The sequence below is a fragment of the Pan paniscus genome, chromosome 16 (assembly GCF_029289425.2).
Source record: "Pan paniscus chromosome 16, NHGRI_mPanPan1-v2.0_pri, whole genome shotgun sequence".
Classification (NCBI taxonomy): Eukaryota; Metazoa; Chordata; class Mammalia; order Primates; family Hominidae; genus Pan; species Pan paniscus.
The window spans coordinates 55997919-56010553 of record NC_073265.2 but is presented as its reverse complement, the minus strand read 5'-3'; the positions used below and the strand labels follow the sequence as shown (position 1 = coordinate 56010553).

General features: G+C 50.3%; 1 protein-coding gene across 1 annotated transcript in view; it reads right to left on the bottom strand.

Moving 5' to 3' along the window:
• Positions 1-12635, bottom strand: part of SMAD6 (SMAD family member 6) — a 79502-nt gene that overhangs the window by 23451 nt on the left and 43416 nt on the right. The gene's annotated exons all lie outside the window — the stretch shown is intronic.

Here is a 12635-nt window from a genome sequence, read left to right as displayed (position 1 = left end):
ATTACGGGCATAAGCCACCACACCTGGCCCTGAGAGTGTTTATCTTTTAATAGATTATTTTAACACATTCGTATTTATTGTTATGAGTATTTGGACCTGCCATGCTGTTCTGTTTTTTGAAATTTATCATGTTTTGTTGTTGTTTCCATCCTGCCAAGCTTTGGAATTCCCTCTCAAGAGAAGAGTTGGATGGGGAAGAAAGAGAGGATTCTGCTTTAGCAGTGTTTAAATTCTATATAGAGAGAATGTCACTGTATTTCTTGCTTAATCATGTATTACTTCATATTAATAATAAAAAAGAGTTTTCAAGAACCAAGAGTTGTGAATATACAGGGACCTCTGTGGTTAATTCTCAGGTCAGCAAAAGTTCCAGTCACACTTTCCTGCCACTGCGTCCACCCGCAGACACACAATGACAACAACTTTCTATCCATGGAGTAAATGTGGAATTCGCTTTAAGGAGGGTCCCACGCCCACTCCATCAGACTAACAAGAAGCTGGCCCCTCTGGGCTCTGCTGGTGGCCACGGGAAAGTGCTGTCTGAGGTAGGCACACGTGCCTGAGAGCTGTCCCTACTGTCCCTAGTCAGGCCACCACCACCACGTCTACAGAGCCTACCCCGGTGCCCAGGATGCCCAGCGCATTCCATGCCACTCTGTTGTCCTGCCAGCACTTCCTTCGCGGCTCGGTGGACATTCTGGCATCCAGGCTGTGTGAGCAGAATGCGGCGCTCAGGGCAGCCCTGGCCAGACCCCCTCCAGGCACTGAACTACTGCCCTCATGCCTCTGCCAGGGGGCCCCACCTTCAGAATTCTCTTCATCCCTCCCCAGAGTGTCAGAGCCAAGCAGGACCTCCAAGAGACTGTGGGACAAGGGCCAGAAGGGGCCGGCATCAAGGCAGACCAGCCCCCGGCCTGGGAGACCCAGCCTGAGGGTCCTGCTGGACACCCCTCAGGAGTGAGCCTGGGTTCAGCTCTGCCTCCAGCCAGCCCCACACCATCTCTGGGCCTCTGCTCACTCCCCTGGGCTAAATAATGTGTCCGCTGTCTCCTGAGTCCACATGAACCTCTGTCATTCTGGGGGACTCCTCCTTAAGGAAAGGGTGGCTGGAGGGGGTCCCCAAGCTGAAAGGAAAGCGGCATTTCTTGCTATGTCTGACACCCCCTAGACACCAGGTTCACTCCTTCAGCGGGAGACGTCGGGGCTGCACACCACACCTCCTCCCGTACCCTGCGTATCGGAGTTGGCAGTTGGTGCCAACTCCAAAACTGCATATCGGAAGTTTTGTTCCTGGATGTCTGCTGTGTTTTGCGTGTCTCATACCAGCCCGCTCTATTAGATCCTTATGGCATGGCCGGCAGACGAGGACTATCACGTACACTACAGATGGGGAAACTGAGGCTCAGGGAGATTAAGCCATGTCCTCAGGACACCAGAGCTAGTCAGCAGCAGAAGCTCCCCATCGCTAACCCAAAGTCTAAGGACTCCCAGTCAGGGTTTTTTCCACTACACCACAACCGTCTCAGGTAGACATGAGGCAGAACTTCCCTCCCAACATATGAGTATCGGGCCCAAAGCTCCCTGTAGGGGAGGAGGAAGGAATCTTCCCAGGGAGAAGAAACAGCCAAAACAGACACAAGGGGAGCATCTCCCTCCCATCCTCCACCCTCACCTCTGTCCAGAGGACACAGCTCATGCTGCAAACCACTCTGCCCGAATTCACTTTGTGATTTTAGGCAAGTTAAGCCCTGGGCTTTGGTTTCCTCAAACCTAAGAGGATGGACTATCGGAAACTCTGGTGTCCCTTCTGGCCCCACCAGTCCAATCTCCACTGGCAGATTCTGCCATGTGTATGGGACCCTCCCCTTTGTGGGTATGTGGGATGGAGGGGAGGGCAGACAGAACGATGGAAAACAAATATTTTCAAGGGATGGGAGTAAACACCACTGTTGGCATGGCAGCGCCAGTGGAGCTGCTGAACTAGAATCCTGAAACCGTTAAAAATAGGAAAAGAAACGGTACAGTTCACATATTTTGCAAAGCTAAGTTAAATCAACATCTGCAAAAAATATCCCTGTTAAACGGAATAGCAGGATTTCATTAAGTAAATTGCAAGTTGGCAAAAATTCTGAAAGAAAGGGGAAAAGCCACGGGCTGGCCTGTAATTTAAACCTTATTTTAACTGTGACAGCATGACTGCAAAGGGCTCCGTTTCCAAATGAAAGGAAAAAAATAAAATAAAACCTAAAAAAAAAAATTTTTTTTAAAGGGCCTCCTGCACTCCCAGGCACCCCCCACTCCTAGCTTCCACGTACCCACAATATTTTCAGTAATTATAATGTTACCTAGTTTTCCCATGGATACAACAAATGAGGGACAGGGAGAAGGGGGAGGTGTGGGAAGAAGGAGGAAAAAGTGAACACACAGACAAAGTCACCATTGTCACCTCTAATTAGTTTTTTTTTTTTTTTTAACCAAAATGGCTTGAAGCATAGAACTCTGGGAATCTTTTCCTTCCTCCAGGAGGCCTTTCTGTTTAACCCCACTGTGGGTTCCCCCGGCATGAAGCCCCATACAGTGGTGGGGGCCAAACCCAGCTCAGCCCAGAGAAGAGGAGATTGCCCCTTCACTTGCTGGGATGACCCTGCTGCTCACCTAGGGCAGGCTCCTCCCTCCCTGAGCCTCAGGTCCTCAGCCCTGGAATAAGGTGACAACAGCAGCCACTGCCCAGACCCTGGAGTACCAGCAGAGCAGTGGAGAGGAGGACAGGAAAGCCCTTTGTAAAACCCAGAGCACCTGAAACTCCTGGGACAAGCTAGGGGCTCTTCCACCTGGAGCCCAGGTAAGCAGATAGCTGCAGTGGCGATTTCATGAACCCGTAAGCAATTGCAGACACAGCCTTCAACACTGAAGATCCTGACCCTGAGCACCGCAACCTCTCCCTTCATAGCTAAAATCCAGGGTTCCCTCCATCAGTCCCTGTGGTGTCATTCAAGGATGGTTCAATACCTGGAATGTGCTTCTCATAAAAGAAACTTGAGCAGAAGGAATCATCTACTTGGCTGTTAAAAAATCTGTTTTCTTATTTGGCAATGGAGCACACACTCACTTCTCTCTTCCCATAAAGAATCTTACTGTTAACCCCCACATCTAAAAAAGATCAATGTAAAGCCAGCCTATCACGCTGGCTGGGCCTGTGAGTCCATGAGAACCTGCCTGGCACCATCCTGTGAACAAACAGAAATTTCTGCTGGATCCTCAAACTGGTGGTGATTCTTCAACACGGCAGTGGCCCTTCGTAGTGGGCCATGACTCCTCCCCATCACCCCCATACCCTTAGGAAGGCTTTGAAGGGTAAAGACAGCACTGGAACCAATAAACAGCTTTTTTTCTGCACACAACTGATCTGCTGCTAGTTTCTAGAAAAAAACAAATATGGACTGTATGAGAGTGTGCAGTAATTTACAGGCCCAGAGAAGGTAAGGTGTTTGCCTAAGGTCACACAGCAAATAAGCAGTAGAGGAGGGGATTACAGATAAGAATAAAGCAGCCTATCCCTCAGCCCCTACTGGAATCTTATCTGCTTGGTGAGCTGAGACACATTAGCACCCCCAGCCCACACAGCCTCCCCTTACCTAGCACCCCTCTGCTACCTCTGCTAGGAGCCACAAAGCCTCATTCTGTCCTTTTCACTGTTGCCTTAAACGGACTTTTAGCTCCCACCCTGTTGGGGTACCTTTCCTCTGAGCCTCAGTGAATCCATCTGTAAAATGGGGATTATAATTAATCATATCCCATCCTCAGGATGGTTATAAGGATTCTGGGAGACACTCTACGTAAAATGCCCAACTCTGTGCTGAACAGCTAGTAGGCATTCATTCTGCATAACCCTACAAAGCCCAGCATAGAAGGCACTCAGAGAAATCACTAAATGGTATGAAAATGAGAATAAATGAATCCTATCCACCGCATAGTATCAATGCTGAGGGACAGAAAATAAAATGGGCACATGCATTCACTGAGCTCCTGCCCGGTACCACTGGTTGTAATTCACACAAGGGACCTGGGTGAACAGTGTATGTCCACGTCCAAGTGGAAGGTGGTCAGAGGAGGCTGTTTAGAAGACGGAAGTATGAACCCCTGAATACCGCAAAGCTCGGTCCAGTCTTCTGCAGCACAGGAAGAGCCTGCCCATTCCCCAGGCAGTGACACCCAGAGCCAGGCAAAGGTCTGACCTTTCTGCAAGGATAAGTTTCAGCTTGACCCCTGGCTTTAATTTTAGAGCACAAGCAAGAGGTTGGCCCACTTGAGAGTGGCAGAGGTTGAAGGAGTCCAGAGAATACAACAGAGTCAGGTGGAGAGACCGGAGGAATGAGAAATATGCCCTTGTTTTTGAAGACCAGGCAGCCATAGCACCCATTCATGGAGCACTTACTATGTATATTCTTAACTCAATCCTGAGATGGGATTTTTACTTTTACAAAGCAGGGCAGATGAGCCCATGACCACCCACCTACATGTCACTCCTGTAGAGGTGACATCTGAACTTGAGCTCCCAGGCACCCTGCACACTGCCCCTTGGGGCCTCCGAGGGCAGGCAATGCCAGGAAGCTGGCAAGGAAATGAAACCCGAGTCATCCAGCTGGGGCACCCCTGAGCCAGGACCGAGGAGTCCTGGCTCCCTGTCTGGGGCTGTTTCCCTCAGACCTAAATCTCCAAAAGAGTGATGAAGTCCGGCAAGAAGAGGAAGAAAAAAAAATGTAAATTTCCTCTTCAAGTTCAATGAGGATCTTTGAGGAAGGGAGGCCTGAGGTGTGCAAGGTGGGGAGCAAGTATTAGATCCCGTTGGCCCTCCTACCATGGCAGAAGGCTAGAGGAGCCACAAGGCTCACTCCTAGTTCTGCTTAGTTCCTAGTATGGTACGTACGACTTTGAGTAAGTCGCTTCCCTTCTCAAAGCCTTGGTTTCTCCATCTATGGAATGGACTCAGGCCCAGAAATAAGACCCTTACAAAAGGCCACCCAAGGGAGCCGAGGCAGGAGGGAACAGAACAGATGGTGCCTAGAGCAGCAGTGCTGAGCGTTACAGGAACAAGGAGGTGCCACTGGGGCTCCTTGGAGATGGCCCAACGCACAAGGACCCACATCTGCCCAGATCCCTGCGACTGGGGTGACAGGACGGCAGGCTGGGATGGGCACTGGGACGTCCCCACCCCTCCCTGGGCACACCCTCTTACAGGACCCATCACCTTTCCCACATCCCAGATCCTAAAGTACTGGGAGGGTCTCATCAGGCCTCAGGGACCTTTGTGGGAAATGCATGGGAGGCTGTGGAGAAGAGGAAGGAAGACAAGGGACTTTAAAACCTGGGCTGCAAGACCCCAAACAAGCCTCCTCCCCTCTCTGGGGCCCTTCAACTTCACCTGCAAAATGGCAATAATGAAACAACCTTCCAAGAGCTGTATGTCATGAGAATTCAGTAAGACAGCACACTGAAAGCATGCAGCACATGTATGCCTTTAGCAAACGTTACCCTTGTCCCCCTGTACCTTCTCCATGGATGCCCCTTGCTGTCTCCTGTGCCAAACATCACCTCCTCAGTGAAGCCTTCCCACACTTACCTAGGCAATTCTGCTGAGTTCCCACAGCAAAATATTCAGATTTTTATAAAAGCTTTCTGTATTTTTTTTTATTATTATTTTTTTAAAGAGATGGGGACTCACTCTGCTGCCCAGGCTGGAGCGAATGATGCAGTCATAGCTCACTGTAGCCTCGAACTCCTGGGCTCAAGCAATCCTCCCACCTCAGCCTCCTAAGTAGCTGGGACTACAGGCATGTGCCACCACGCCCAGCTAATTTTTAATTATTTTTTTTTTTTGTAGAGACAGGGCCTCACTATGTTGCCCAGTCTGGTCTCGAACTCCCAGCCTCAGTAATCCTCCTGCCTCAGCCTCCCAAAGTGCTGGGATTAAAGGTACAAGCCACTGCACCCAGCCCTATGTATGTATTTTTAAATTATGAGTCTGCTTCCATTCAACTGTGAGCATTTTGAAAACAGAGGCAAGAGCTGGTAGAGTGACACAAGACCATCTATCCTAGTGGAAGAACTCAAAACACCCCCCAAAGTTACACAGAGAGCCAACACCAGACCTGGCCTTGAACCTGAATCTTCTGAGCATGAGCCCGGGACTCTCCCCTGAGGATCTCCTCCTGTATCTGTGGTCTGTCAGAAAGTGGGGAGGGCCCCCCACAGAGGCAAAGCTGCCAGCACTGGCCTCAGCCGTCCTGACCTACAAGAGTCCCAGAGTCCTGGGAATCCTGAGACCCAGAAAAGCTTCCTAGGCCTCAGTGACTTCAACTTGAAAGTGGGCAATTCTCATTCCACCTCCCTCAATGGTTTCCCTGAGGAGCAACTGAAAAGCTGGATTATTAACTGCCTGAAAAAAAAAAAAAAAAAAAAAAAGGTGCCATTAAATGAAGGGGTTTTTATTATGTTTATAAGCAACTATAATAAAACATACCTTACATAGCAGCTTCCTACGGAAGGAGTAGGAGGAAAGGCAGGCTGGCCCTCCAAGGCCCGACTCCAATTCTGGCTGTCACTAAGTCACCGTGTGACTCGGAGAAGTCGCTGGTGTCTCTGAGACTGTTTCCTCTTCTCAACAAAACAAAGGTTTGGTCTGGCCGATCGCCAAAGTCCCTCCAGCTCTGACATCCTGCTCTGTGCCTGGCACCATGCAGGTGTGGGGGGTAGAATGGACAACTCAGACATCCAAGCTCTGGTGAGTCAAACATCTGGCACAATAACCCACTGAAGACGGGGTGAGGGCCACAGCCAGAGCATGGCCAGTCACCTCCTCCCCACCACTGGCTTCACACTTTGCATTGACCTTGACACAGGCCTGCCACATCAGGAAAGCAGTGTAGACTAGGGGCTCAGGAGGCCAGGGCTTTGGGTCTTAGTTCCTGTGGGCCTCAGTTTCCCATTGTGGAAGAGGCAGCAATAGACCCACCCAGCATGCCACCTCACAGCCTGATGGGAGGTCCATGGGAGGGCATGCACTATCAGCCTGGAAGGGAAGGGAGTGGGAATGAATAGTCCTGAACATCCACTATGCACTAAGCACTAGGCACTGTTCATGGACTACCATTCAAGGCTCACAATTGGTGGGTGAGTAGGTTCAGCAGCTTCACCAGAGCCATGGGCTACCAAGAGGCCGAGCTGGGACTGGCCCCACCTTCGGATTCTGGAGTAGGAGGTAAAGCCTGCAGGTCTGAGCCCTCTCTGCAGAGCAAAGATGATCACCACCACCACCACCCTCTGACTTCCTGCAGAATAAGGCTCAACATTTTGCAAAGTGCTTTTACTCAGAGAATCTCAGGCACGGGGCGTTCTCAGTATTTGTTCTCCAAAAGGCAGGGGCTTGCTGGGCTCTCCTTTCCTTAGAACAAACTACTGCTCTAGGAGACCAGTGCAGGGGGTGGGGGTGTCTCTGGGTTACTCATGGCCTAGCATGTGGAGGCCCAGCAAACACCTCTGCCGGCGCTCTGCTCACATCCCCTCAGCCCCCAGTTCCATGCAAATGCCAACACCTGCTTTTGTCCTAGGACTCGCCCTGCCTGCTAGGGGCTTGTTCTGCCTGAGTGCTGGGAAGTGCCAGGAACAGATGCACCAGGAGTGGGGGATTAACATCCCAGCTCCCTCACCCCATAAGGAGGATAGCAGGGGTGAGTTCTGTATTGCTTCCCTAAGTTCCCAGTGGGATTCGGCTCCGACTGCCCACAGAAGTAGCTGGCTTGATAATGCCACCTACACTGGCCCCTTCTCTTCCCTTCCCAGCACTCTCCTAACTGCTGTTTCCTGGTCAACCCCCCTGCCTCAATAAACCGTGCACTTGAATTTTTGGTGCGAGGTCTGCTCCTGGGAAAACCGCCCCTTGGCACCAAATAAATCAGACCATAGCCAAGTCCAAGTCCCTCAAAAGATGGGAAGCACTGTGAGAACAAGGCTTGGGTCCTATCTGCTTTGTACCCCACACCAGGTACAGCGCTGGGCTCAGAGGATGTTCCCTTAAATGGAGCAAAATGAAATTCGGATGAGTCATTCAATGAGCATTCACTGGCCACATGGAATGTCCCAATCTTCTGAGCATACAGAAGGACACTTGTCCTTGTCCTCAAGGCACCCCCAGTCTAACTCGGAGCTAAGATATGCAACAGTTTATGAAGATACCCACAAAGAAAGAGGGGTTTGGTACCAGGGGGTTTTCTTAGGTGTCTAGATTTGATGTCTCTGTCTTACTCAGTGGTGACTGGCCCAAGGTCACATTGCTCTGCTATCTATCTGTAAAAACAGATTTCAAACCATTCCAGGGCAGGGTTGCAAAGAAGGCCCCCTGTGTCCCCCACAGCAGCCCACAAGGTAAGCTGGCAATCGATACAGGGCCACTGGTTAATCTCTGAGGAAAGAACACGTGTGTGAGGGCTGTGTGTGCTTCCCATGTGTACACATTAATCTGGAAGGACAAAACCTCGCCAGGGCTGGAAAACGTGCTGAGGACACATGATTTTCCCTTTCTCTCTTCAGAGCCAAATCCAATCTGCAGCAGGCTCCACTGTCCCAGCAACTCTGAACAACTGTCCATGCACAAAGACTCGATTCTGGCACACAAAAGGGGGTGCCACCTGGGGTCAGTCCTCCTTGGGTAGGTATCAGCCGAGATTAGAATCACAGAGTCCCTGGACCCAGGAGGATTCAACCAGGCACCTTCCACCATGCATTGAGCTCACTGGACACAAGAAGTGCCCAATGATCGCTGTGTCTCTGCCCCCTAGTTTCCTAGACCTGCAAGGGCCCTCTGGAGCTTCCACTCCATTAAATTTTTTTGTTTTTTTGAGATAGGATCTCTGTTACCCAGGCTGGAGTACAGTGGAGCTATCATGTCTCACTGCAGCCTCCAACCTTCCAGGCTCAACTTTGCTCCCATCTCAGCCTCCTGGGTAGGTGCATGCCACGACGCCTGGCTAATTTTTGTTTGTTTGTTTCTTTTGAGATGGAGTTTTGCTCTTGTTGTCCAGGCTGGAGTGCAATGGCGTGATCTCAGCTCACTGCAACCTCTGCCAGCAAGGTTCAATCGATTCTCTTGCCTTACCCTCCCAAGTAGCTAGGATTACAGGCACCCACCACCACGCCTGGCTAATTTTTGTATTTTTAGTAGAGACAGAGTTTCACCATGTTGGCCAGGCTGGTCTCAAACTCCTGACCTCATGATCCGCCTGCCTTGGTCTCCAAAAGTGCTAGGATTACAGGCCTGAGCCACTGCACCTGGCCAGTTTTTGTATTTTTTGTAGAGACGGGGTTTTGCCATGTTGCCCAGGCTAGTCTTGAACTCCTGTGCTCAAGCAATCTGCCCATCTCAGTCTCCCCAAAGTGCTGAGATTACAGGCATGAACCACCACACCCAGCCCACTCTGGTAATTTTGAACCAAGAAGGCACAACAGAAGCACCTGGGGAACCAACTGAATTAGACTGGGCACCGTGCATGTGTATTATGACAAAGTTCTCTAATCTGAATTCCTGATTTAACGGAGGAGAAACTGAGTCCCCAGGGGTGGTGACTGATCCAGGAATCTACAGCTCATATCAAGTCCTGGCAAATAAAATATTTGGAAAAGCACATCTCATCCAAGTCTCTCCCTATAGCTTTAAAAGGAAACTCCCGTCGAGTCTCCTTTTCCTGATAGTCTTGGGCAAAAGCAAGTTAGGGAACAGCAGGGAAGGGGAAAAGCCTGGGGAAGGGCAGGAGAGTAGGAACTCCCTCCCCTGAAAGGGCCTTGCAATCTAATGAAGTGAAGAGAGGGAGATTCAGGTGGCAGTTCAAACGCTAATGTTTTAAAGATGAAAGTATGCAATTCAATTAAATGTTTAAATAGTGTTTTCTCATACTAAATCACTGAAACGTTTGTGCATTCCTTGAATTTCTCAGGGCACTGTTCATTTTTATTTATTGTTGTAACCCAATGCCCTTAGCTGCGTGAATGGTGCTATTTGAAAGAAACTTGTTTTGCAAAGGGGAAAGTTGTCCCAGGTCTCTTAAAAGGTTCATTATGTGCGTGGTAACTAGGCTCTATTGATAATCCCGGACTATATAGGCACGGCTTACTTTCCATTTAGCATTATATTTTCCACAATTCTGTAAACAGCTCCTCCACACAAACTCTTTTGATATTTAATTCCTCCCTATTTTTTTGCCTAACCACTCTTCTCTCTGGGCCTACTCCTTATTAAAAAAAAAAAAATGGGAAGAAAGAAATCACCAAGCACACATATTTTTTCAATTAAGCCATGCTTGGTGCCAAAATATATGGATCCCACTAATAGCCATAAGTAATCTTAAGGTCTTTTCCCCAAATATTTTGATTATTTTACAAATCCCCCAAGGAATGTGCTCTTAGGATGATTTATGGAGCCCAGGGAGGCTCATGATTGGAAGGAGTGGTCTGGCTACAATGGGGCAAGTTAGGGCGTGGGGGTGGCTGTGTGCACCCCCAGCCACTGCCTTGTGCCGGAGAAAGAGAAGTGGGGTGCAAAGGGCTCTCAGGGAAGACTTTAGGCCATCTCTGCAGGGGTGAGAATGGGAAGGATTAAGGGTTCCTACGAGGGACAGATGGCTGCTGTCAGTCCTGACGAAATGGTGGCCAGAGCATAAGTAACCACCACAGACAATCCCTGATGTCCAGTGATCCCCAAGTCATTTGCATTGGCCCTGCATTCTAAGGCAGGTGTTTCGTTCAACCTCTATCAAATTTACACTCCTCATTTTCCAATTATCCTAGGTAGGTATGACTAAGGGGGAAACTGTGGAGTCAGTGTCCGAGGAAAGCTAACCTAGTCTTAAAAACTACCTGGGAATTAGCTTCAGGTGAGAAGCAGCAATGCCAGTAGGCAGATGGGGCGGTGCCAATGCCAGGCGGGCTCTGCAATCAGCATCTCCCAGCCTCCTGACCATGAAGCCCCTGAACCCCCCGAGGGAACACCCAGAAGAGAAGGGGGCCAGGGCCCACAAAGACCAGCCGGGAGGAGCAGGCTTAGTTCCCCACGGGGAAGCAGAGTCTGGCCAGAGCCTCCTGCTGACGGAGGCAGTCCAAATCAAAGCCAGGCTCCTTAGCACCGGCAGGTAAGGCGCTCATGGGGAAGGGCAGGTGTGGTGGGAAGGCCAGGCCTTGGCAGCCAGAGGCCCATGGCCCATCCATATCCCGCTGGCCTGGCCATGCAAACACAGCAAACCACGCAACCTCTGGCCAAGCCTCATTTTCCCCACTTGCCACGTGGAGATAAGAATTTCTGTCCTCCTGGCTGGATCCTCTCAGGGAAGATCAACTGGATCAATTAGATTAGTTGGATTATTTTTGTAAAATGAAAATCAAGCCAGAAGAAATTTATGTATTAGTGCTATTCTAGCAAGAACTGACACGCTAAATGTCCAAATGCACAATATCCCAGAAAGTCACTCAAACATACTCTTCCCTTATTAATACTTCAAAACAAGATTAACCCTTTGGAGCCCTGGATCATGCCCCCAACTCTGGGGGATTCAATTATTCCCCCATGGTCAACTCTGATTTGAAGGGTCTGTGAATCACATGAAGCTGGGAGACTTGCTGGATTCACTTGTGAGTCACTGTAACTTCAAGTCCAGAAGCGAGCCCTCTGCACTACCTCTGCCAGCTGCTGTCAAATCAAACCTCACCCTGCCTGGTCACCTGAGCAGTTTGATTATCGTGCCCACCAGGGACACAAAATCAGCCACAGCCAAAAGTGTCCAGGCCTCAGCTTGACAAAACTCAGGATACAAAAACCTCAGCAGTCACTGTCTCAGCCTCCCACATGCAAGAGGGTGTCTCAAAACAGCATTTTTCTCTGAATGAGTGAGTGACTTTTAATAAGCAGGTATGCACAAATCCCCAGCCTCCACGGCCAACACCAGGACCCCCCACCCCCCTAGAGCAAATCCAGAGAGGAACTTGGAGCCTCTGTGTCAGCAGGGGGAACAATAGGCTGAAGTCAGGGTCCTTGAGGATGTGGAACAAAGAGCTGGCTCGCCAGGGAGGGAGACCTTTAACTTCCAGACCTTTAAACCACACGTCCCAGCCCACACGTCCCACATGCCCCACGGGAGGGAGGAGGAGAGCCTATGGGTCATGCAGCCTTTTGAGGGTTCCAGCTTTGCTGAGGCCAGAAAACTCCCGCTTCACAAAGGATTAATAGGACAGGAGTCACCGAAGTTGCACAGCTGCCATGTCCCTTTCAGCAAGTCTAGCATTTATCACGAAACCTTCCCTCACCTGTATCGGAGGGCTTGGGGAGGCTCCAGAAGGGGTGGGCAGAGGCTGGTGAGCCCAGTGCCAGCCTGCTCCATCTCCCCCAACCCCAGCACCCTCTGGCTGATGCTTGGGGAGCCTCGGCCTCTTATCCGGGCCCACCAGCGAGGCACTAGTACACAACCCTAATGGCCACACCTGCCTGCAACAGGCCTTTGGCTCTGAACTGGCTGTGGGAAGTGGGGACAAGGGAGGGGAGGGGGTACCACAGGACTTCAGGGGAAAACAGAGGAATTGAAAGGGCCTCCTCACTT